This window comes from Triturus cristatus, chromosome 10, assembly GCF_964204655.1.
Source record: "Triturus cristatus chromosome 10, aTriCri1.1, whole genome shotgun sequence".
NCBI classification, from domain to species: domain Eukaryota; kingdom Metazoa; phylum Chordata; class Amphibia; order Caudata; family Salamandridae; genus Triturus; species Triturus cristatus.
This window is the reverse complement of record NC_140593.1, coordinates 747,046,251-747,072,044: the sequence shown is the minus strand read 5'-3', so window position 1 is coordinate 747,072,044 and position 25,794 is coordinate 747,046,251. Positions and strand designations below refer to the sequence as shown.

Below are 25,794 nucleotides of genomic sequence, written 5' to 3'. Positions count from 1 at the left end.
AACTTCCTCCTCCCTAAGGGATAAATTGCCACAGGGTAACTCTTTAGACAGACCCTAGTCTATGGGCACCATTTCTGAGGAATACACAATGATCAAACCACACCTCGGGAGTAATATGGACCGTAACTTTGCCTGGGGGCTGAACTGATGACACGTCTGCCTGCACCACCCTCCAAAATGCCTGAGAGTCTTTGTTCTGACAGGCTACCATTATCGCATCCCACTTCTCATCCTTAATTGACAACTTTCTTTTTTTAATGCCAAGGCATGTTCTTTCCTACGAGCTGGAATTCAAATCTGTTTTTTAGGGATTTGTTTTATGGCCTTACACAGATTATCACTCGCCACTCTGCATTCATTGTCGAACCATGACTTATCCTGGCCGGAAACTCTACCCTTGGGCATGGTCAGGAAGCTTTTGACACGGAACATGGGCTTCCCAAAACCTTTTAGGAGCACGTCCAGACCGTGCCCATTTAATAGACAAATATTCACTAAATCCATACTACTGCCCACAATGTAGTTCATAACTAGCTTCATATCCACATGGCGCCAGACCAGTCTCCGACCTGCATCTTTAACAATTAATGCCTGACTACATCCAGCAACTGATTACTGGCACTTTGGAGGGACAGCAAGCTGGAACACTATAGGATTATGGTCACTAAATGTTGATGTGCGGACCTTGTCCCCCGTGATAAGTGGAGATAAACTCTGTGAAGTAAAAACATAATCGATTGTGGAATCAGGTCCCCTCCCAATAAACGTAGGTATGGTTGTAGTGGCACTGGAGGAAACTACGTACTATAGGTCATGGGCTGCCAGATACGGGTACAATAGACGTCCCATGGAGTCCATAGCTTCAAAATCTGCTTCCATATGGAGGAGATTAAAAATTGAGGGTCAAAAAAGGGTCAGGACATCCAGTTTGGCATTCAAATCACCTGACAAAAATATGTTAAAAGGTCTACCAGCCTGGACTTCCTATCAGAAAAAGAGCCAATCAGTGAGAACAGACCCTAAAAACGCAAATTACACCTTTGTGAAAAGTCGTCATTATAGAAATTCACTTCAAAAATCCTGAGCTTACTAGCTCAACGTAGGTCAAAGTCCTGTAGCATGTCTATTCCAGTTACTATGGGATGAATCCTGCAGCCGATATCCACCTTAACACAGGCTGCTAAACCCCCTTTAGCATGACCCACGAGAGAAGGCGTGTCTGAAAAAAAAAAGCATGAGGATCCATCACAAGAAAACTCAGTTGCGGCCCATGTTTCCTGCATGAGCACAATATCATAACCGTTGACTAAGGACTGCCATCCCTCAAGATTAATTTTAGAGGCCAAGCCAGCAACATTCAAACTAAGGAAATTAATGGAGATGCTGAAGTTCATGCAATCACCCCGCGCTACCATCTCTTGGTCAACACAGAGCTGCATAGCAAGATCAGAGGCAGATCCCATATACAATGAACACGAGGTTACCATCAGTGGGGAGGTCAACACACAACCAGGGGAGCAGTGAGGCGCAAAGGTTGGGTCCCTGTGAGCTACAACAGCTGAGGCATAAACTCTCTCCCAACCCGTATGTGAATCATTGTCTTTCAGGCCCACCAAGACTTAAAATCTGTTTTGATGAAAAGGTGGCAATTCCAACCTACTGGGCAATTGGGGCAGGAACATAGATCTACTTAACCAGGGGGTGGCTGGGGCCAAATGCCTATATAAAAAAACAGTGGCAGAATCTTCATCAGACTTGATTTAACGATCCCAGCTCTGCCCTACGCCAGGATTTCTCCTGCAACCAGGGGATTACGTACATTAATAATTATCACATCCCCATGGACTTGGTTTCGCATACAGCCAATAACCCCCACCCGCTGTACAAAGAGCTCCCTATGCAGGTCCTGAGGGGCCTTCACATTACAAGACAGCCAATGAAACACTTTGTTTTTAGGTACTCTGTTGTTTCTACTGAGGCAGCTGACAAATTAGGGACATTGGCTAAAATAAAACTATTACATAGAAGAATGAGGCTGGAGGAAGGTCAACCACGGGGAGGGGGACCAATTTTAAATGATTAATTTCACCTGGATGAATACCTGCACAATGCATAGTTCGAAGCCCAGTTCCCTACTGAGAGGTCAATTATGCTGGTCCTGCAGGTGTAGGCTGTGGCTGTATTCCATCATGAATGCCCATCGCATTTTTGTTAGTAGCCAAGCAATGCATGGCTGGAATTGCTGGAGTGACCGATGAGTTAGTACCATCCTTTGAAAGTGATTGCTGTTCCTGGGTGCAAGCAATGTCATGCTCCCCAATTTTGGGCAAGTTGCCGAAAATGGCCATGATAGCTACAAGCCTATAAGGAACTGGGCGCAGTTCAATATCCAGCAATTCACCTAGCCGACTAGACAAATTATACTAGGGGTCAGCATTCTCTGTGGGTTCATTCCTTGGATTAGTCAATCTATGTGCCCTCATTGTTACTTTGGACTCTATCATCTTTGGTTTTTGTGCCTTTTTTACCTTTGGCTTATCATATTATTGTCTTTTGCCTTTTCGCCCACCTCTGCAATCTTCTTCCCATATGTCTACAGAAATGCTGCCTCTTTTTACATTTGGCAAGACATTGTTTTGTACTTCAATCAAGCTAAGATTGAGCGCCTTTGAATGCATACTATGTTATATAATAAATGAATTTACCTCTCGTGTGCATACAGGAAAGTTCCCTGCAGTCTGGAAACTAACACGTCTTGTTGAGCACACTTATCTCAAGACTGTATCTCTAGTCGCACAGCTTTGCAAATAGCCCATGAAGAGAGCTCAATATTTCACAAATTATTCACATTTTTACCACAGTTGGTCCCATCACAGAATTAATAATAGGTCATCAATATCAAACAAATCTTTATTTCTTGAATTAATTCATCACTTGATGTACTTCATCACAGTGTAATAATTGAAGGACCCAATGAATTTCGGGAATGCCCTTCATCAGGGGAATCTTATCAAAAGGAACAACATATACATGAGAAAGAAACTAGGGTTGGTTATCTGAGTCTAGAGGACATGAAGAGCTGACATGAGCATCTGGTAAAATGAAAGTTCGCCTGGTCACCAGAACTGGTCTCCAATTCAGTGCTGGGTCTGTATCCAGCTCTTCAAGGTTGACCCGCTCGTGGAGTGGGGCTTGACAATTGCCCACCAGTAAATGTGACCTGGACAGAGGTCGGGTCTGTGCAAAGATCAAAACTGGCACTGCCTATTAAGTTAATAATACTGGGGCCGGGGAGCGGAGCTTGCCGAGACTCAAGATGGCCGTGCTCTGAGCAAGCTCTGCGAGCCATCTCATCAATTCAACATTATTCTGGCATCTGTGCAATAATTGCACGTCAAAACAAGTGGATTGCGCAGCGCTGGTGTTGCGCTTTCACTGGATGTGCACATAGCTGACAACGGGCGGGGTTGAAGACTGGAAGCGGGTGCGCCCTGTTCCTGTGACCTGCACATGGTAACTACGAGCTTACTGCTGCCGCAGAGACCCTCGAAGCGGAGACGTAGCCCTGGCGGTTGCGGGCCTAAACATGGGCACACTTGCTGCTGGGGTCCTGCGCCCTAACGACATTCTGCCTGGAAGAGGGCACAAAGGATCGGGGTTGCGGCCCTGGCCCGACCGGACATGGGAGGTGCCATCCAGCAGCGACGACTACGCAGCAGCAGACGGAGACGGGCCTTAGTGGGCCCTGCTATTCAATTGAGGCGGCCTTGGAGGACGAGCAACACCACTGACCCGGGCTGAGCTGTCTGACATTCATTGTGTATTGCTCCATACTGCAGCTGTACTCGACCACGGAGTGGAGGCACGTGGCGACAGGGCTCTGAGGGGGAGCGACCTGCCCGTGGCTGGGAACCTGCTGGCACCCCCAAAGCGTGAGGTTCCTTTTGCACTGAGTTAGTCAGGCCCTGGACCCCTGGTCTCTGCGTGCATGACTGCACAGGGCCGGACTTGCAGTCCCCACGATTATTGGGCCCTTCTTGGATTGGGCTGCGCCGAGGATTGCAGTGGTGGTGCAGAGAGAGACTTAAACCTCACCAAACGACTTACCTGAGACAGAGGACCCTGCGGAGTGGCTAGCAGATGTGGCGATGAGAGGAGAGAGGGGGGCGCAGCAGGAGAGATCCAGAAAGAATTCACACAATGACAAACCGGCATAGCTGTATCGTGACGTCAGGCCTGCACTTGTGGAAATCTCCACGTCCCTACTTGCACTTTGCAGACTCCATTGAATCAGGTTTCGTGTAAGTGCTGGCACGTAGGGTGCTTGAGCACCCCCCCCCCCGTCTGGACCCCGGCGGTTACCTGCTTCGCCCAGCGTGCTGACAGTGAGTCCTCTCACTGGAAGCTGAAAGTGCCCAATTGTCCTGTGTTCTTCGCTTTAACACGAGTCTTGGATTGTCCCTGTGCTTGTACTGTGATAGTCTTAGCTCTGTGCGCGGTGCGCGTGGCATCCAGAAAGAGAGCGTTGGTGGAATCCGTGCCCCCAAAGTGCATCAGAATGGGTAAAGTGGACAAGACTCAGCCCAAGTTACAATTCGAACAACTGCTATCAAGGAGTAGAGAGAAGGAGGGGGCTCGGCCTCCGGACGAGTGAACAGACGTGGTCGAAGAGGAAGCGGGCGACATAAAACAGATCCTGGCAGCGATGCAGAAGAGTTTATCAACTATTGATTGGAAAATAGATGCGTTGGCATACCGCATGGATCTAATGTCGGAGCGCCTTTGATAAGCACTCTGAACAAATTGATATGACGGAACGGTGGGTGTCGGAGGTGGAAGAGGCACAATTGGAAGAGAATATAGCCAAAAAACAACTGGCGAAAATGATTACGGTATTGCAAGAAAAGGAAGAAGATTTGGAGGCTAGGTCTAGGAGAAGCAACATACGCATCACGGGACTGCCAGAGTCTACTGCAATGGTCAATATGGAGGTCTTCATAGAGAAGCAACTGGTCACTCTGCTGGTGCCGGGAAACCTTCTCTGAAATATTCGTAGTGGAACGTGCCCATCGCTCGCTCGGACCTAAACCTCCCCTGGGGGCCCCGTCGCGCCCAGTGATTGCAAAATTGTTGAATTACAGGGATAGGGATGCAGCCCTGAAGCAGGTCAGAGAAAAAAGAGAACTAAAGTATGAGGGCTCCACAATATCCTTGTACCCGGATTTCACAACGAAGGTACAGGACGCCAGACGGTAATTCGCTCCTCTGAAAAGGTACCTGCGGGAACAAAACATGGACTATGCCATGCTGTATCCAGCCAGACTCAGAGTCATAATGAATGGCAAGTCAAAGATCTTCCTGGACCCAAAATCTTTGCAGAAAGCCCTTAAAGAGTACTCCAAGACGGGAGAGCGGAACAGAGAGGTGGAGAGGCTCGATGAAGCTGCTGGTGGTGGTATGGATGAGCAGAATCAGAAAAGTATCTGATTAGTAGATACACACTATGGACCTGGGCCTTGGCAGTTGGGTTTCGAGACTCAGAATAACCATACATACTGGGATTGGTTTAACTGCTAACTATACCCAGAATTCCAGAGACTGCCACTCACGCTTCAAAGACATCCACACATTGCAAGTATTGTTATGGTTATGTTGATAGGATTGAAGTGCGGGATGTTTTGATTGCCCAAACCAGATGCTCTGATGAAAGAACTACTAGCACATGGGAGGGGAATGTGGAGGCCTGCTCATTGTCGTCGAACTGAAAGTATCTTAACGGTTTTGCATTGATGTATTAGAAATGCTTTGATGGCATTAAAGAGAATTGTCTTAATGGTGCACTTAGTGGTGCTGAGGTAACACCTGCCCGCGTGTTACTCACCTAATGGTTCCTTACTGTTCGTTTTTCGTGGTGAAGGGAGGGGGGTGGGGGGCTTTTTGACTATGGTTAGTTGGGGTCTGCATGGCGTGGGTGGTGGGGGGAATTTATATGTGGGTGTCCTTTTCGTATTTTTTGGTCACGGTCACAGTGTGTGTAGCATGTTCATCAATCCTAGTAGGTGTGGCCCGAGGTAGGAAAGAGCTCTGGGGTGTGCAATTGGAATGCAATAAGATAGGTATCGCTAAGAACAAGGTCCCTATCCAGACTCTGGGGGATAGGTTGCGACTGCTGACTTGGAACGTTAGGGGTCTAAATGATCTTAGAAAAACCAGAAAAGTAATTGCTTATCTCACTAGACATAATGTAGACGTAGCTCTTTTACAAGAGTCCCATCTACCCGTAGATAGCCAAATACTTACTCGCATACGATTGCATGGTGTATTTCATGCTGCAGGGTCTTCTACGCATGCGTGAGACGTAATCACCTGGGTAAATCCCAGAACTGGTATCTCATTGGAGGCAGTCAAGACAGACAAGGAGGACAGGTATGCTATTTCTAAATGTAAAGGGAAGGGGTTGGAATACATTATTATTAATGTTTACGGCCCTCATTTTGACACCCGCAATTCTACATGACCTACTTGGGCGCTTGTGTCGACTGGTACCAATATCTCAGGTGTGGGGTGGGGATTTTAATTGTGTCCTAGATCCGACTCTAAAACGCTATGGAGGACCGAGCCGGCATCAGTCATTAGTGGCTAGAGCGATATAGGATACAATTGCAGATTGGGACTTGGTTGATGTCTGGCGCTCGAGGGGCGGGAGGCTTCACGCACTACTCAGCTCCACATGATTTGTACACCAGGATTGATTACTGGTTCACTTCTAGATCCTTGAGGGCGACGATTAGCAGTCGTGAGGCACACCCTCACTCGTATTCAGACCACTCACCCATACAGCTAGATCTTGCGAGCCCATTGAAAAGACCAGCCTCATTCACTTGGAGGTTCCCACCTTATGCACTCCTTGATTCCGTGTTTAAGTCCGAAATGACAGAAGCTATCAAAACCTTCTTTTTTTTAAAAAGAAATTCTTTATTAAGTTTTGAACACAGTATACAGAACTTTAAAGGCAAACATTACCACTCGATAATCCCGACAGGGTGAATAAGCCGAACATTCGATAGAGAAGTTGTATTAGCACTATACCTTGATGACAATGTTCTCATTTATACATACAGTGTGGAATTTACGTTCCAGACATCAGGGGCGTAACACAGGCCCCCGCATCCCGCGCGGTGCGGGGGGCCCCCGAGCTGCAGGGGGCCCCCTCAGACCAGTACTCAGGTCCGAGTGCTCGGGATTAAATCTGGAGCGGGGGGCCCTCTGTGTACATTGCAGGGGGGCCCCTTAAACGTTTGTTACGCCAGTGCCAGACATACTGTGATAGGAGTCAGACTACATCCTACTTACGAGTCCCGTCAATCGTCCGGCCGTGCGTCTGCGTCATTAGTGACAGCCTGCACTAGAAGGTACGCCTGGAGGGGGGACCTATCAAAACCTTCTTTGGTACGAATATTGGCTCTGTACCCCAGTTTGCTACAATATGGGAGACCTTTAAGGTCTACATAAGAGGGATGGCGATGCCAAACACTCGTGGATGCTACGTTCAATTAGAGGGCAATTGGAATTGCTTGAAAAGAAATTGGTGACTCTGGAGCAGGAGGCTTTGGACGGTGGGAGCGATCAGGTCCTGGAAGAGCTTAAAAACACTTTGGAGGAGTACCATGAAGCCGCTGACAGAGAGGTTAAGTATTTAAGGAAATATGCTGTAGCTAAATCAAATGGGGAGGGGGAGCACCCGGGCGCATCATTGGCAGCCATACTGAGAGGTAGGCGTGAGACAGCTAGTGTCACAGAACTCCGGACTACAACGGGAGAGATAATATGTGATCCTGACTTCATAGCGAACAGATTTAGTACTTATTATGCAGATTTATATCGAACTAGAATGGTAGCAGAGGAGGTTGCTATCCTGGATTATTTGGAACATATTAAACTCCCATGGCTAGCTGATGAGCACAGGGAATACCTTATGAGGCCTTTGGAGGCCTGGGAGATCCAGGACGCTTTGAAATCCATTAGCTCCGGGAGCGCCGCAGGACGGCTTAATGGTAACCTTTTATAAGGAGTTCGAGGAACTACTTGTCCCTCACCTGATTACACTGTTCAAGGAGATGGGAGAGAGTGGAGTGATGCCCAAGGGTATGCGTGAGGCCCTGATTGTTACCCTTTTAAAGCCGGGCAAGCCCCCTGACAAATGCTCATCATATAGGCCGTTGTCACTATTGAATGTGGATACTAAACTATTGGCTAAAGTTCTGGCAAATCGCCTAGCCCCTCTGGTACCGCTGTTAGTTAGTCCTGAGCAGGCAGGGTTTGTTCCTGGACGCACTCTTACGCATAATTTACGCACAATATTTGGCATCATTCAACACACAAAGCCGGAGATCAAGGCGGCTGCAATATTCCTAGGCGCCGAAAAGGCCTTTCATTCCGTTGAGTGGAATTTCATGTTAGCGATTTTGAGGTGACTAGGAATAGGTGATCTCTTTTCCCAGCTCATGAAGGTTCTATATAATTCCCCTACTGCTAGGGTTAGGGTGGGGTTATCTGGTGACCTCTCCTATTAAAATTTCTAGAGGTACCCAACAGGGATGCCCGTTATCGCCTCCACTTTACGCTATTGTTGCTGGGCCCCTGGCCTGTGCTCTTAGGGAGTACCACAGCCATAGAGGTATCCACTTCCCTGGAAATAATTTAATATTCTCCACTTACGCTGATGATACTCTCTTATACATCAGAGAAGCGGAGGTTAACCTATCCCCGGTGTTAAGGGAAGTAGATGTTATGGTGAATTCTCATGTCTCAAAATCAACTGGGCTAAATCTACCATTTTTCCCCTTACCACAGCCATGGAACCGATAGAACTGGATGTTCCTTTGAACAGGTCCACTGAATCTGTGCGGTTATCTAGGCATCCAGGTACATACTAACTCTGAGATAGTATTCAGAGTGAACTATGGCAGGGCAACTGCCAAACTGGAAAAGGATGTCAACAGATGGGTTTGGCTGCCATTAACTCTCCTAGGCCGTATTTCTATAATGAAGATGGTGGTGTTACCCAGATTCCGGTTTCTCTTTTTAATCATACCTATGGTGCTTCCAACCCACTTTTTCAAATGCATCAGGTCTTTACTGGTCCGATCAGCTTGGGCTGGTAAGCAGCCCTGTGTCACATGGGACACCCTCACATTGCCTTACTCAATGGGTGGACTTGGTGCACCGTATTTGGAGCTCTACTACAGAGTGGCGCAATGTTCTCAAGCGTTTTACTGGCTGCACCAACAACCCCCCCCCACACTTGCACATAGAGAGGGTTGTGGCTGCACCATAGCCGCTTTTTCGTATCGAGTACAATCCTGTATACGGGTCGTTTGGACTGCATAAATGCCAACTCCCACACAAGGCAAAACTTACTTAAAAGACAAGCCGCCTCAATTCTGTACTCTCCGCTCACGCTGGTAGAGTGGTGTCAGTGGCTGCCAATTTTCAACGAGCCATAAGTTTTACATGCCCTGGCGCTTCTGGGCATTTTTAAAATAGGTGACCTATTCGAAGATGGAATGAGACGAAGATGGGAAGACATAGTCTTAAAAAAGCAAGATATTAGTTCACTCACGATGTTCCATTTTTACAGAGTTAGACATGCGCTCCGTGATATGCTCGGGGAGGAGATAATAGAACCTCAGGAAATAGCTCCCTTTTCCTTGATGCTGCGTGCGTAGTCTCCCTGTAAAATAGTCTCCAGGATTTATAGCATGGCACAAGATTATCGGAAGAACTTTTTTATTAAGGCTAGATTGGCGTGGCAGACTGACTTGGAGGTCATACTTGACGACAACAAATGGAACGATTGCTGCGAAGCCAAACAGCACGTCTCTCTGAATAGATGACACCGACTCATTTGTTTTATATTTCTTAATAGGGTGTATTATGCCCCTACCTGATTGTATAGATATGGCCTCCGGTACACCGCAAGATGTGATAGATGTAGTGCAGAACAAGCAGGATTCATACATTCAGCCTGGCTGTGTCCCAGTCTCGCGAAATTCTGAGCACTAATATTTCAAAACTGAGAGATATTACAGGAGAGATTTTGTCGCCTGACCCCTTACTAACCCTCCTTTGCTATTCTAAAGAAGTGCGGAAAGAAATACATTGATTGGTGGATATGGGGCTGCTGACAGCTAAGCGTGGAGTTGCTATGTACTGGGCCCAAGGGCCTCCCCCCACTGTAGCACAATGATCAAGAGATATGCTGTTCTGTAACATGCAAACTGAACTATATACGAATTGCTTCCCGCACAGGGCCGCCCCAAAACATTTAGAGCCTATATCAGAGTTACCTTGCTGGTAAGGACTGAATACTCCCTGAAACTCAACTCTCTTCTTGCAGTAGGAGGGTCGCTGCAAGAGAGGCAAGGGCGCTGTGGGCTTCACATGCCCGTTTTTACTTTGGTCTCTGGCTAGATAAGAGGGGTCTACATGCTGACTGGAGGGTATTGTTCCTATGCTGGTTACACTAGATAACTTAACTTTTGGAAGTGATAGTAGCCTTGAACTGGTTGGACAACTATATACTTATTTGGCATATTACTCCCCTGAATGAATACCCCACAGATCTGTATTCTGATATTTGAAATGTTACTTGATCAATGCATATGTACACTGTGACTGCCTTTTTCTTGTCTTTTTCAAATTAATTTTGTTTTGGTTTGTAGTGTCTATTCTTTTGTTGCAAAATCAATAAATACATTTAAAAAAAATAATAATACTTGGGCCAAATGTCGATCCTTTGGTCATACTTGCTTATCATGAATGTCAAGCAGTTCTGAGGAGAGCTTGTACTGATAGTAGCACACACGGTGCAGGCATGCACTAGATGTCTTCCCCATGCCTGCAACAAAGAGATTATATGGGCAAGCTGCTTCGATCTCCTGATGGCATGAAGCCACGATAAGTAAGAATGGCACGATAATGAAGAATGATATGGATGGAGAAAAACTGAAAGAAAACCCCCCAGAAAAAGGACACATGGGAGGAAATAATGGGAACTTGCAAGGGTGATCAGAAGCGCAGAGATGAGGATGAATCATGTATGATGTACGCATGCTTAGAGTGTAACAGCACACAATCATAGAACCAGTTTTTGGTCCTGCATCCGGAGGACAGAGATATCCACAAGTTAAGAATGGGAAAGAATCAGGACAAGAAAGTCGTTATTTGCTTTATAGTCTCTGAACACTAAACATAAAAGATTTTAACACAATGCTTTACCCTGACTTTACCCTTCAGCTTCATTCATCACAGTTAAGAAAAAGCTCTGCCTGTTTGGGTTGCTCTATGCCCTGCTCTTTCAGCTGCTCAACAGTACAGGTGAAGGACAAGAGTAATTTCTTCTTGGATCCTTGCTACGGCATGGGACCAGCTGGAAAGCTAGGTCTATAGAATGGTGGACCCAGAACCTACAGCCTCTCATCGGCTACCACTCAAGAGGCAGGGACGCTCTTGGTGTCAGGGCATGAACCAGCCCACCAAACAGCAGGCCTCTGAGGAGCAGACAAGGGTGGCGGGGACGGTTGGTTTCCTGAGATTGGTGGGAGCTCACGACATCCTGAAACATGTTCCCCCAGAGGGTCCACTTCGAGCTCAGAGCTCCACAGTGCCAGGACTGGAGGATGCACTCCTTTTGGGGTGGGGGTCACCCCGGGCACGGCCGACGGCATTATCTGACCATTTATGGAGAGGCAATTGTCTTGTGGGTGGTGTTTTGATGCGATGGTTGAATGGCATACTCCAGAATTTTCATGTTTTTATTCTCTTTCTACTAGCAGGGAGGGCATGGGCTTAAGTTTAATTGTAGTGCATGTTATTTGACTATCGGCCTGGCTGGGCTCTTTCACCTATTGAGCATTTTGACACATACTTTGTAGGCATAGTTGGTGGGCATTAGTTTATAGATTACTTGCCTCCTTTTGTTTGAACAGGATGTACACATGTCACAGTCCAGTAGGTGGGTTTCGTTTTTTGAGGTTCTTCAGATTGTTTTCATTGCCAAGTTTGATTGTGATGTGTTTAAGGCAGGTATGGTTGCGTGCTGCGGTTGGGGCTCCTGCTGTGGGGTAGACGCTGGTGGGACCCTGGGAAGGGCGAATGCTTGTCTGAATGGCTGGCTGCAACCGGTTGATTACCTGGAATGTGCCCGGACTCTTCAAGCACTATTACGTATTGGCTTACTTAAAGCGGAGGGCGGCACAGATTACATTTCTGCAGGAGACGCATCTGAAGGACGCTGAGGCTAGAGTGCTCCGCAAGAGATGGAGGGGGCAATTATATTTAACTACTAATTCCGCTTTTGTTAGAGGGGCCTTCATTTGGATTAGGCACAGGGTGCCCTTCAAGTTACATAGGATAGGTCTTCACCCTGAAGGCCGGTATGCACTATTAGTGGGACGATTGGATGGCAGATATCGCGCCTTACTTAATGTCTGTGCCCCAAATATCAATCACTCTTTATTCCTGAATTGCTTGACACACCTGCTAGCAATGCTGCCTCATACGCGTATAGTTGGAGGGGACTTCAATTGTGTGGCGGACCTCGATTTGGACACATCTCACCCCCATTGCGCTCGGCACCTGCAAATCGGTTAGAGGACGCTTTCTGCGCTTGGGTACGGCACTTGGGCCTGGAAGATTGTTAGAGGGTGCAGATCACCAGGTTCTGGGCACACTCCTATCACACAGGCTTGCATAATTTGGAGGTACAGTTATATAAGGTGCATAGTTGTGATACAGTCTGTGAGAGAGTGGTGGATGCAAAGTATTCGACGTGTATTTATTCAAACCCTTGCCCCTAATGTGCACTTTCCGGTGGTCTGCTCACAGATCTAGAATTCCATCTTGGCGGCTGGATTCGGTTCTGCTTGAGAATCCAGTGAATTTTGTTTTTTAAAACTTTTTTATTAGGATTCCAGTTCTTTTTGAATGTTGTGTAAGCAGTAACGTATGTTAAGATGCATAGCAGTATGAAATCATAATTTCACTGTGTGCATTAGGTTAAAGCAATACATTAATGTGCTATTGTAGAACATTCAGTATATTATGTTAGTTGACATCGACAATTGAAGAGGGTAATACACAGTTGCATTCTCTTGCCATCGTTTGTGTCGCACCAGTAGTGTGGGGAGAGTCACTATTCTCCCAGAGCTATGAGTCTGGACTTGTTGGGTAAACATGGTTTACTCTACGACAGTTGTGGTACTGCTTCAGAATGTGGTGTAATCTAAATATGTGTGGGTGCAGTTTGGTATTTGGAGCCCCTTTCGTTAAACAAGAAGAGGCTGATTAAGAATGGAAAATTAAAACTTGGAAGAGGGAGGCAAAGGATGCACACGCATGTGATATGGTAGGCGGGTAAAAGAGCGAGGGGCCGTTCGGCCGGACCATGCTTGATGAGTGAATCACTGATTTCTGAGGGTTCGGCATCATCAATGGGGGTAAAATGGGAGGCATTCAAGGGAGTGGCGCGTGGATATTGCATCTCGAATAAAATTGAGATGTGCACCCTGCTGAACTCATACATTACACTGCAGGAGTCGGTCTTTAATGGGCTCCCCCCGGAGTTGGGAGAGACTCCAGAGGGCAGAGAGCGGGTACTAGCAGAACTTGAGAAATTGTGGTACAAAAATACGATTACAGGGCATATCTTGCAAGGGCACATGCGAAGAGGGACAAATCGAGAAGCATGTTGGCCTGGCTCCATTGAGAATAGTCGACGGTGCACAATACACTGCAGGTTAAGACTCTACGGCCCAAATAGTATTTACATAGAAGGACATTAATGGGGTATTCCTGCACTATGTCACTATATGCAGAGGACGCTGGGATTGATGAATCGGACATCCTGTGTTTCATCACAGATTCTTTCCCCACCAATCCTGGATGAGACCATAGCAGAGCGACTGCCCACCTATGTTACAGTGCAGGAAATTCAGGGGGGCTATTAAAGAGATGGCCCAAGGCAAAGTCTCCGGGTCGGAGGGATTTCCCTTACAATTCTACTCTACTTGCTGTGCCTCCATTGCATCTAATCTAGAGGAAGTTTTTGATGGACTTCCACGGCAGGGTGTGCTTCCACCCTTGTTGCGTGAGGCCTCGACTGTGTGCCTCTCCCTAAGAAGGACAAGGATCCGTTACTGGTAAATTCCTACTGCCCCCTCTCCATGCTCAATGCAGATTATAATATCCTGAGCCAAGATACTAGTGAACAGGATCTTACTGCATATTGGCAAACTGATACACCCTGATCAGATGAGATTCATACCCGCCCATAGTACCCTGCCCAATATTCGTCAGTTAATTTACCTTCTGAACAGACCTGAAACTGTCTAACCGGTTGCCCTGGCATTATCCATTGATATACAGAAAGTGTTTGACTTCCTGTGTTTTGGCTGTTTTTATATGCTAGTGTAAGCTGTATGGGATTTGGTGTGCCGTTTGTTAAATGGACTAGGCTATTGTACACTTAACTGATGGCTAGAGTCAGGACTGGGTTAGTGATACTGACGGCATGCACAGTGGAGCGGGGCACTCAACAGGATTGTCACTTGTCCCCCCCAGCTATTTGCACTGGCTCTGGAACCTTTTTGCATTGACAGTGAGGCTGGGGGCACTATTGGGGACTGCAGGTGCTGGGAGATCATGTTTATATTTCACTAAATGCAGATGACATACTGCTGTACATGCACGGTGGGTCTTCTGACCTGGAGGGTGTGGTGGCAGTCTTGACTGGTTTTGGGCGTTTATCTGACATGCAGGTTGACTGGCACGAATCCTGCGCCTACCCACTGTGACCTGGTTCAGAGGAGGATTACCCCTCCACTGCTGTGCCACCATTGTTCTGGGAACATGCCTTTATTTGATACCTGGGAGTGGATATTCAGAGATCTCTGGAGTTGCTCTTTGAGGGTAACTTTACCAGGGCTATGTCTACAATCGGAGATCAGTTGTCTTTTGGAGCACCTGCCTATATTGGTCAGTGGTTGGATATCTATCTCTAAGATGGTTCTTCTAGCACAACTCTTTTATCTATTGAAGCACCTAAAGGCGTATTTCTGGGAATTGGGTAGCTTCCTTATTACGCTATATTGGGGGTCATCGAGACATAGGGTATCCCTGAGGAAATTACGAGTGGATGAGGATTGAATGACTGCACCACATTTTGAACTTTATCACTTAGATGCTCACTTACAGTGAGGTCAGGTGGCTCGGTGGCGATCAGTTCTTTGGGATGTTATGAGCCATTGGGAGCCTTGATGATTTCTCGGTGGAGGCACCATCCGGGAGGTTGGGCATCTGGCCTGAGCCAGGGCTCACTATACTGGGTGACCCCTTTGCGAGGGGAGAAGCTAACTTTATGACATCCTGGTGGGACACTTCCGGCTACATGGGGCCCTGATGCGCAGAATCCATACCTGGTGGAGCATGGGTTCTGCTGAGCCTACAGTGCATGCAGGGCTCGAAAAGTCCCAAAATTTTACTAGACCTGCAGGTCTAGTAACTTAAAAAACCTACTCGACCTAACTGTAATGCACTTGACCTCTGTGAGCAAATGTGACAAGTTAACAAGATTTAAAGGCATTTTTATTGCTCATTCACTTTGTGAGCAATAAAGATGGCTTGAAATCTTGCTATCTTGTCACATTTGCTCTGCTTTCAGAGACGGAGGTCAAAAGTCAGTTAGTCTTTTTACTCGCCAAGCAGGACCTAGAAATAGCTCGTCCAAATTAAATATGGCTCGCAAATTCGAGTGGGCGAGTGGATTTTTAAAGTCCTGATGAGTGCCTCCGCTATCTGTTCCTCATTACAGAGAGGACGATGGTGGTCATGTTGCTCAAAGGGGACTCAGATGAACCTGTCGCAACTACTCAAAAGCTGGGCCAGAGACCAGCGCTCAGTGACCCTTCAGAGCGTCTGAAAGGCCCCATGGGGAGAGGGCCTGGGCACCCCCTCCAAACCCATCCAGGGGCCCTCTAGACCCATTCCATTACACTGTCTTGTTTTCTTCTTGGGAGAGTGCGGGCAAGGAATTAAAACCTTGCCTTGCAAATTAACTCACATCACATCATTTATGAAATGTTTTATGACATCACTGATACCATCTAAAATTAAATAATTGATGACAACACTGTGGATGGTAGGGGCATGAATTATAGTTACTTTAGGGTACGAGTTATAGTTACTCAAGATGACTACAACGGGTACATTTCAGTTGTTTTGTTAATTTAAAGCGGTATGTTTTAACTGGCATTTTCACCCTAACTAAAACATCGCTTTAACCTTTGAGTTGTTCTGTTTGAGGAAAAAAAATGTATATATAAATATACTGAAAAAAACAAAAGTTAAAGGGGCGTTATAGTTAGGGGAAAATGTCAGTATTAACATGGCGTTTTAAACAAAAAAAACCACTTATAATCACCAGTTATGGGTGCATGTCACTCTAAGAGTGCTCCGGACCGCTCCATCTTCCGTTCGCATCCTAGCCTAGGTTTGGAGGAGCACTGGACACTACCAACTATCCTGCAGCCATCCGGTGAACTGCAGGGACGGATTGAGGTGCTGGTGACCACTTAGAACGACTGCTTAGGCCAATGAACCAGATCGTGGCTCGCATGCAAGATGGCGGCGCCGGAGAGAGAAGCGGACCTTGGCTGCTAAGCTGAGCTGCTGTGGTCTTTGAGGCCAACTGATCAACTGGGGGAGCCTCTGCTGATGCCCTCCCCTCCGCCCTGCCCTGCCTAATCTGGGTCCAGCCTTGCAACGCCCACAGGGCGAGCTCTGTGTGATTGGCCCGAGAATCGCTGAGAGGAGCTGGCTTGCATCGAAGCTTCTACAGTGGCTGCTGGGTGCTGATGTTGGCAGAGCTCGGAGACAGCCCTTCCTGAGGCCGTGTTCTGGCAGGTGAGGAGGCGGAGTGGTGGACGGGGGGTGGACAGGGCCACCCCTCTGCTACTGGGACTGAGACTCCAGTGACACCTGCTGCTCCTGGACCATAGTTTCAACCGGACTCATCTAGGCCCAGCCTGCCTCGCAACGGAGCCTGCCTGAGAGAGTGGTGAGGCCAGTTCAGAGCTCCCTCATCCTCAGAGCTGCCACGGCCCATTACCCCCCTGAATCCAGGTGCACAGTTCAAGTGCACTCCACAGCGGTGGGGGATTGATTGGGACGCCTGACCCCACTGACTGGGCTGGTCCTGGTGCGAGACCTGCAGCCCTGTTGGTTTCCCCTACGGGTCCATCGGCAGCCTGTCTAGGGTGACTGTGGCAGCTGTATCCCCCTTCTAACACCTGAAACTGGTGCAAATCGGCCTCCCCTAGGAGCTACGGCACTACTATCCATAGGGTGGTCCTGCGGACATTCGGAGCGCGGGAGCGTCTCTCAGATTTTTGCAGCATGGGCATCTGATTTTCACCCCAGAGAGGTGACACATATGGAGAACGTCTGTCTGTTGGGACATTGGGACAACCCAGTGCAATCAGACTTGGGACCCCACCTCGTCTCAGATGGGTCCTCCCTTTCTCAGCCTTGCCCAGGGAGAGAGTCAGGGCGACGAAGGTGCCCAGGCCTGGGGGAGTGAGGGGGAGCGTGGCCCCAGCCACCCCGGGACCTCGAGTCCTTGCTGGCCCCGACCGGGATGACCCATCTCAAAGGTGAGCTGTGTTTTGCAGAGAGTGCTTCCCCCCCGCTCTATGATCCTGCCATGGATAAAGCATGGATAAAGACAAAGCTGCGAAGCCTCCTCCCTCCCAAACACGCATGGACCAGTACACCACGATCTTGCCGCCATCTTGCCGCCACCCTCCAAGCCATACGCACCTCGCAGGACTACGTTGAGACTAAGATAGGAGGTGTGCGCGTTGACATGACCCTCATCAGGCAAGATCTCCGCAATTCCACAGCCATAATCTTGGAAGCTGAATTCCGTCTGTCTACCATGGAAGATAATGTCACAACACTGCAGAGACAGGTATCACGGCTGCTATTCCACACAGCAGAACTCCATCGGCTCGCAGAGGACGCTGAAAACCGTTCAAAAGACTGAACCACCTTAGTTTTGTGGGCATTCCAGAGAGAGCAGAATCTACACAGGCCGTAATCTTCATAGAGACCTGGATCAGGACATGGATGCCCTCTGACCACTTCTCACCTTGGTTTGTGGTGGAGCGGGACCACAGAGCCCTTACACCTAGAGCGCCACCGGAAGCTCTGCACAGGGCGGCCATCACCTGTACTCTTAACTTCAAGGACAGAGATGCCATTTTGTAGGCAGCCGACTCTCAATGTGACCACTCCTACGAAGGCAGTAATGTGATGATCTTCCCCAATTACACAAAAGAGGTGCAGGCACAACGCTGCTCCTGTACTGCAGTCAAACAGAAACTGCGAGCCCTCAACCTCCCGTATCCACTCCAGTTCCCGGCATGACTTAGGGTGGTCTTCAATAATAAAAACCATTTCTTCGACACGCCGAAGCAGTGGGAACTTTGGCTACAGAGGAGCGACCTCTCACCCTGCGAAGCTCCACTGCCTCTTCAAGCGCATCCTAGCTCAATACCAGAGAGGACCATCAAGCCTCAAAGGAGGCACACCTGCTCCCGCATGAGGCGTAATGCCCGAAGAAAGGCGGCTTCTGCGTTATCTGTGGCAAACACGTGGAGCATATCCTGATCTACTGTGCCTGAGGACCCCCAGGGACTATTACAGGAACTGGATTCGGACTCAGAGGCACCCCGGAGACGATCTCCGACCCCTCCCGCAGATAGATCAGAGGAAACACATCTTTACCAAAGCCCAAAGATTTGAGGAGAGGCTCCCAATGGTAGTGAACGAGGCCTCATGCCTTGACACACGTAGACAGTCCCGGACTCCTGACCCACTCTAGATCCTGTACTATGGAGGGGTCCACCACTCCGTTCAAAAATCACTGTTTCTTGTTTTTTCTGTTAGGGCAACAGATGCTTTGAGGGAAGAAGTATGGGGAGGGGGTTGGTTGGGGGGATTGTTGGGGACTTTGTTTTCCTGCTGTTGTATTTCTTTCTTTTGTTTACAATGAGTGACATGTCATTTCAGTACCGCCCACTTATGGCCTGCATATACCGGAGAGGCCCCCCACAAAGGGTCTGGGGCTTGACAACTGGGTGCCCACGTACACCCCAGGTAGATGGACCCACTCTCTCCATAAATAGTGATAATGACCTCACCTCAGTTTGATCTGGATCCCCTTCAGATGCTTTCCTGGAATATCAACGGACTTTTAGACCATGTGAACCGTACTGCAGTATTGACATATTCTCAAAGATCCCTCCCTAGCGCCCTGATGCTACTGGAAACCCACCTCCTAGGTAACCATTGTCCATTCCTAACTCGACAAGGGTACAATAGGGTATTTCATGCGGGATTTACACAAGGCTCTCATGGTGTGGTGATTCTCCTGCGTCGTTCTTTCCCTTTCACGGTTACCAGAGACATCAGGAACCCCCAGGGACGTTTTGTGGTTCTTACTGGTAGAATGGGGGGGGCATACCCTTAATCTAGTCTCGGTCTATATACCTCCGGCAGCCCTCGCACCTTCTCTTCGACATCTCGCGGACTTATTGTCATCGCTCCCTCACAGAATGACGGTGATCAGGGGAGACTTCAATGCATTCCTGAACCCTGCCTGTGATTCTACAGTGGTCCCCTTGCCTCATCGGCGTGCAAGTGCTAAGCACCTCTGGGAGTGGTCCTCCAGGTTTCGCTTGTGCGATGTGTGGAGAACATGGAATCCCTGACTGCAAATACACTGACGCCTTAGCTGCACATCACACACACTCCCGTATTGATTTGATCTTTATACCCGCCCAGGAATGCTGCATGGTCACTAGTGTTCAAATGCTGGCCTGGGGATTCTCTGACCATTAGCCCCTCCTCCTCCGCCTGGGGAGGCCTAGAGGTGTGCTTTGCCCCATATGGCAGCTCAGCGCATGGTTTCTTCAAGATAGGACCTATAAACAGGCAATGGGCAAGGAGCTCAAGCAATACTTCCAGTGCAATGACTGTACGGTCCGTTCACCTAGCACGTTGTAGGCAGCAGGCAAGGCCACTATTAGAGGTTTTGCTAAAGCATATCTCGAAAACAAAAAATTGGACCAGGCGGAGCACCTTTCCCAGCTAGTGGCTCATGCCCTCCATCTGGAGCAGGCCACGGGTGCAACAGAGCGCGACACCGAGTCATGGCAGCTTGTGCTCTTAAATGACGAAATATGTCATGTTTCCCTACAATCGGCAAATAAATGTGGAGATCTTCTACAGCATGAGTGTACTGCTGGGACGACAAAAATGGCAAGCTCCTCTACTGGCTCGCATCTCGCCCCCTGGCCAATCAGGTAATTCAAGAGATTTTAGATACAGAGGACTGAACCAACCACGCTACCACGGCCATCGCGCTGACCTTCACTGAATATTACAGACGCCTTTACTTGGAGGCATCGGCCGTGGACTCGGAGTCCAACCCCAACTTCCTCTGAGAGGTACCTCTCTCACAACTATTGGGAGCGGACGCCCGATTGCTAGACCAACCCATATCACTGGAAGAGATAGGCGCTGCCATCTCCGCGATAGCGACATGAAAGACCCCAGGTCCCGATGGGTATCCGGCAGAGTACTATTTGGCGTTCAAAGAGGTCCTGATAGCCCGGCTTCATGCCCTATATGGGGAGGCAGTGGAGAAAGGAGTCTTCCCCATGGATTGTAGTCATTTCCAAAGCACACCCTCCATTGTCCTCCCGCTCGGACTACCGTCAATCTTGCTCATTAACATAGATGTTAAAATTTATGTCACGAATCTAGCCACCCATCTTAAATCAATACCCATCACCCTGATACATCCCAATCAGTGTGGATTCATGCCCAATCATAGCACAAGGCACTGTTTTTGGGGTCTGCATATTACACTGGCCCACCATCATCTCCTCCCATCCTTTTTGGCCCTGCTACTGATAGACTTCGAAAAAACGTTCAATACAGTAGACTGGTGGTTTTTGGAGGCAGTGCTGGTAAGAGCGGGCTTTGACCCACATTTCCGAGGGCCCGTACATGTGCTTTACTCCAACCCATCGGCTTGTGTCTGGATCAATGGGGTCCTCTCCCGAGACTTCCGCATTCGATGGGGAACACGGCAAGGCTGTCCCCAAACCCCCTTGCTTTTTGCCCTCAAGATAAAGCCACTCACCCAACTTATCAGATGTGGCACTCAAGTTGGAGGGTAGCACTTGAATGACTCGCATGAGGATCGCATCGCTCTTTAAGAGGATGACGTCCTTCTATCTACAGCACATCCCACTCGTACAGGCCCCCTTTGCCTCCGTATCCTACAACTCTTTGGGAAAGCGTCAGGCCTAAGGCTCAACCTGGCCAAATCGATCCTGGTACCCCTACACATTTCTTGTGACTGTATGGCATGGCAATCTGACATACCGATTAGACTCCTTTGTTTTGGCTACCTGGGGATATGGGTGGCTCTCCATCTGGAACTTACCTGGTCCCTCGACCTCACCCCGTTGCTCAAGAACACCAAGGAGGACCTCTGTAAATGGCAGTCCTTCCCTTCGAATCGGCTGTCGAATTTGCATTGTACAAGATAATGGCACTCACCCTAATCTCGTATGTCTTCCAAAACCTGCCTCTCCATCTCTCGCGTCATGGGTTTCATGCTCTAAACAAATTAGCCACAGTATTCCTCTGGTGTAACTCGAGATCACGAGTGGCGCTGGTCCATTGCCACCGGGCCCTCTACAATGGTGGGATGGGAATGACCAACCTTTTCCGTTACTATGTTGCAACCCACCTTCTAGTGATTAATGATTGGTTCTCGGGGGGGGGGGGGGGGGTCGGATCCAGCCTACCGGCTAGAACTTTGGAAGCTGGGGTTCTCACAGATCCAGGCAATGCTCTATGGTTCCCCTATCCCCCATGCCATTCAGGCAGTAACTTGGGCAGTCCTCCTTGTATGGCGTACTGTGCTGCGTTACACTGGCTGGGAGGCTAAGCTTACGCTTCTGACACTTTTGTGGCACTTGGATGAGGGAGGTGGCTGCTTTGGAAGGGTTCAAGAAATGGGATCTTATTGGCATTACGCAACTTGGAGATGTTTGGTCAGGGGGTCACCTGTGCACCTTTCAGGACTTACAGGGCTTATACTCCCTTAACTCCACCCAGTTTTACAAACACCTACATCTCCAACATGCAATCAACCTTCATGTGCCTGCGGTACTACCCTTCCCAAGTTCAATCCACTAGAGGCCAAACTTCTTATGGAGGACCTGAGGAGAGGGGAGATTTACAGTTCTCTTATTAACCATTCCTCTACCACACTAGATCACCTGCGGACATGCTGGGAGTGATGGCTGGCTCCCATGGAAGATGAAGATTGGCGGGACCCCCTTGTGGCCCCCCCTCGAGTGAGCACTATCTCAGCCAGATTGCGACAGATCTAAATGTATTTTCTCCATTGCGCCTATCTCACTCCAACCAGACTACACCGCCTACAGACTCCAAGTTGCCTGCGGTGTACTGAAAAGCCTGCAGATTTTTACCATATGAGTTGGTCTTGCACTGCTCCGACAAAATATTGGGAGGAAGTAGTGGGTGAACTGACGGCAGTCTTGGGATGGGAGGTCCCACTCACTTCCCTAGTTCTTCTCCTGGGGGTTCTGGAAGGCTTGGATGTATGTCGTTACAACGCACACTTTTACAACGCATGCACTTACAACGCATTTTTTACAACGCAACATCCATTACAACGCATTCCATTACATAGCATGACACTACAACGCATTTTTTAAAACTACCTTTACAACGCATTCCATTACATCACATACTACCTTTACAACGCATACCATTACAACGCATAATATTAAATTGCATTTAAGGTAAGTATTAGATAGTATAGGGGTAAAAATTACTTTTCTAACTCCAGGGGGTGCAACAGTAAGGTAAGTGTTGGATAGTATAGGGGTAAAAATTACTATTCTAACTCCAGGGGGTGCAACAGTAGGGAAAGTTTGGATAGTATAGGGGTAAAAATTACTATTCTAACTCCAGGGGGTGCAACAGTAGGGTAAGTGTTGGATAGTATAGGGGTAAAAATTACTATTCTAACTCCAGGGGGTGCAACAGTAGGGTAAGTGTTGGATAGTATAGGGGTAAAAATTACTATTCTAACTCCAGGGGGTGCAACAGTAGGGTAAGTGTTGGATAGTGTAGTGTAATATTATGCGTTGTAATGGTATGCGTTGTAAAGGTAGTATGCGATGTAATGGAATGCGTTGTAAAGGTAGTTTTTAAAAATGCGTTGTAGTGTCATGCTATGTAATGGAATGCGTTGTAATGGTTGTTGCGTTGTAAAAAATGCATTGTAAGTGTAGTGCGTTGTAAAAGTTGCGTTGTAAATGTTGTTCCCCGGAAGGCTTGGGTGGCGAACCGACAGAGCATTTCTGGGTATGGCCACCATGGTGGACAAGCATGACATAGTGGCCAAGTGGAAAGACCCATTCTCCCCCCCAGGTGACAAGTTGGCGCAGAGGGGTGGACTGGTGCCACACGCTGGAAAAGCCTGTGTATGAGGCGAGGGGAAGTCCGTCCAAATATGCACGAGTATGAGCAAATGGCTGGGCCTACTGGGTTAAAGGGAAAATGGACATGTATTGGCTCCTACTATTACTGTGATTCTGGTCTGCAATCTGTTGGAATGTAATGCAAATGTGGCTGGTAATTGACTATCAAATACTATCATTGAAATGTACTGTAAGCAGTTGTGCAGTGAAGTGTTGTGTCATTGGTTTCAAAACCTAATAAAGTCTACTGCCGCTGCAATTTTTGTCGATGCTGAGAAAGCTTTCGATTCCATCGAATGGCGATTTCTGAAAGCTGTGCTGAGACGTGTGGGGGTTGGGGAGATTTTTATTAAATTAGTTGATGTTTTATATGAGCAATCCACGGCGAGGGTACGCGTAAACAGTCTTCTATCGGAGCCTATACATATCACTCGGCACGCAACACGGGTGCCCTCTTTCCCCCTGCTCTATGCTCTGACTGCAGAGCCACTGGAATGTGCTTTGCACGAATATCACGGTCACTGTGGAATAAGACTCCCTCAATACAACTTGATTATCACCGCTTATGCAGACGACACGCTCCTCTACGTAATTGAACCAGCGAAGAATTTAATGCCGATACTTCAGGAGGTTGTGCGCTTTGGGCAACACTCGGGCCTGCGCATCAACTGGAGCAAGTCTATTGCGTTTCCACTGACTCCCTCTACTCACCCAGTAGTGGTCGACTATCCCATTGAGTGGACATCGGAGCCGACTCGTTACCTCGGAGTGCAAGTACATACCAACCCCGACATTGTGATTCGTGAAAATTACGGACGAGCAATATAGAAACTCACTGAATCCATTGAGAAATGGATTAAGCTGCCTCTATCCCTGCTGGGTCGAGTATCGCTTTTGAAAATGATAGTCCTACCACGGCTGCTGTTCTGCTTCGTTAATATTCCCATTTTAGTACCAAACTCCTTTTTCTGCATGTTGTGTTCCCTCTCAATCCGGCTTGCATGGGCTGGTAAACAGCCGCGTGACAAGTGGGACATATTAACCAAACCATACGCTGCAGGCGGACTTAACGCCCACGAGTGGGATTATACTATTGTGTTGCGCAACAGATGCATGCATACCAATGGCTACATGGACCCCGAGACAGCCCTCAATGGTTTATCGAGAGAGAGGCAGTCCACCCCTTACCGCAGTATTTGTTAGAGCAGCCACGCCGCCGCTATCACGTGATTGACCCAGCTGGGTGTACAAGGAACCTGCTATAGAGAGGTGCGTGTAGGCAGGGCTTGACTCCACTTTACTCTCCGGAATTACAGATCGAACTGTGCAATTGGTTACCAATGGGGAAAGAGAGAGAATTTCAGTCCGCTAAGCATGAGTTAGGAATTAATTCTGTTGGTGATTTCTTTTAGGATAGGGTGGTTAAACAGTGGGATAAGCTACAATCAGACACGCCAAACAACTCCACGCTGGCTGAGTTTCATTATTTTTGTCTGTGCCATGCACTCCGTTCAGTGTTGGGGGAGGGCATGGGTGAACCACAGGAATATACAGCTTTGACTTATTTACTACATGCCAAACCTCCACTCCACATGATAAAACTTCTGTATACCCTTTCCAACACTTCAACTGGGCCTTCGGCTGCGAAGACGCTACTCGAGTGGCGAGCTGAACTGCAGATAGATATAACAGAAGAACAATGGGTATACTGCTGCGCAAGCACAAAGTCCATTTCACAAAATGGCAAACATCGCCTTGTACACTTTAAATTTCTACAAAGAGTTTACTACACTCTAGCCCGCCTGTTTAAATATGGCCTTAGAGAGGACAATAGATGCTTAAGATGTGGGGTGCCAGACGCTGATTTTACGCATCTAGCGTGGAGTTGCCCTGGGATACGTCTAATGTCAAAATAAAGGACCCCCTGCTACTAATAGTAGTTCCTAGGGCAGGGAAAATACAAATCTGAAAAATAACATCCCTAGGCAATACTAGGCCAAGTTGATAATCTGGACCTATTCAACACATATTAATACTAACATAGACTCAGTGTACAACACTTTCAAATTAAAAACTTCATTTTATTGATGCAATGTCATATTAATAATTTATTGTGTCACACATATAAATCACTAGACAA

At 48.0% G+C, this 25,794-nt stretch overlaps 1 protein-coding gene across 2 annotated transcripts in view; it reads right to left on the bottom strand.

Annotated features, from left to right (window-relative positions):
• LOC146789947 (anion exchange protein 2-like) overlaps nucleotides 1-25,794 on the bottom strand; it is a 2,390,686-nt gene that overhangs the window by 2,225,031 nt on the left and 139,861 nt on the right. The gene's annotated exons all lie outside the window — the stretch shown is intronic.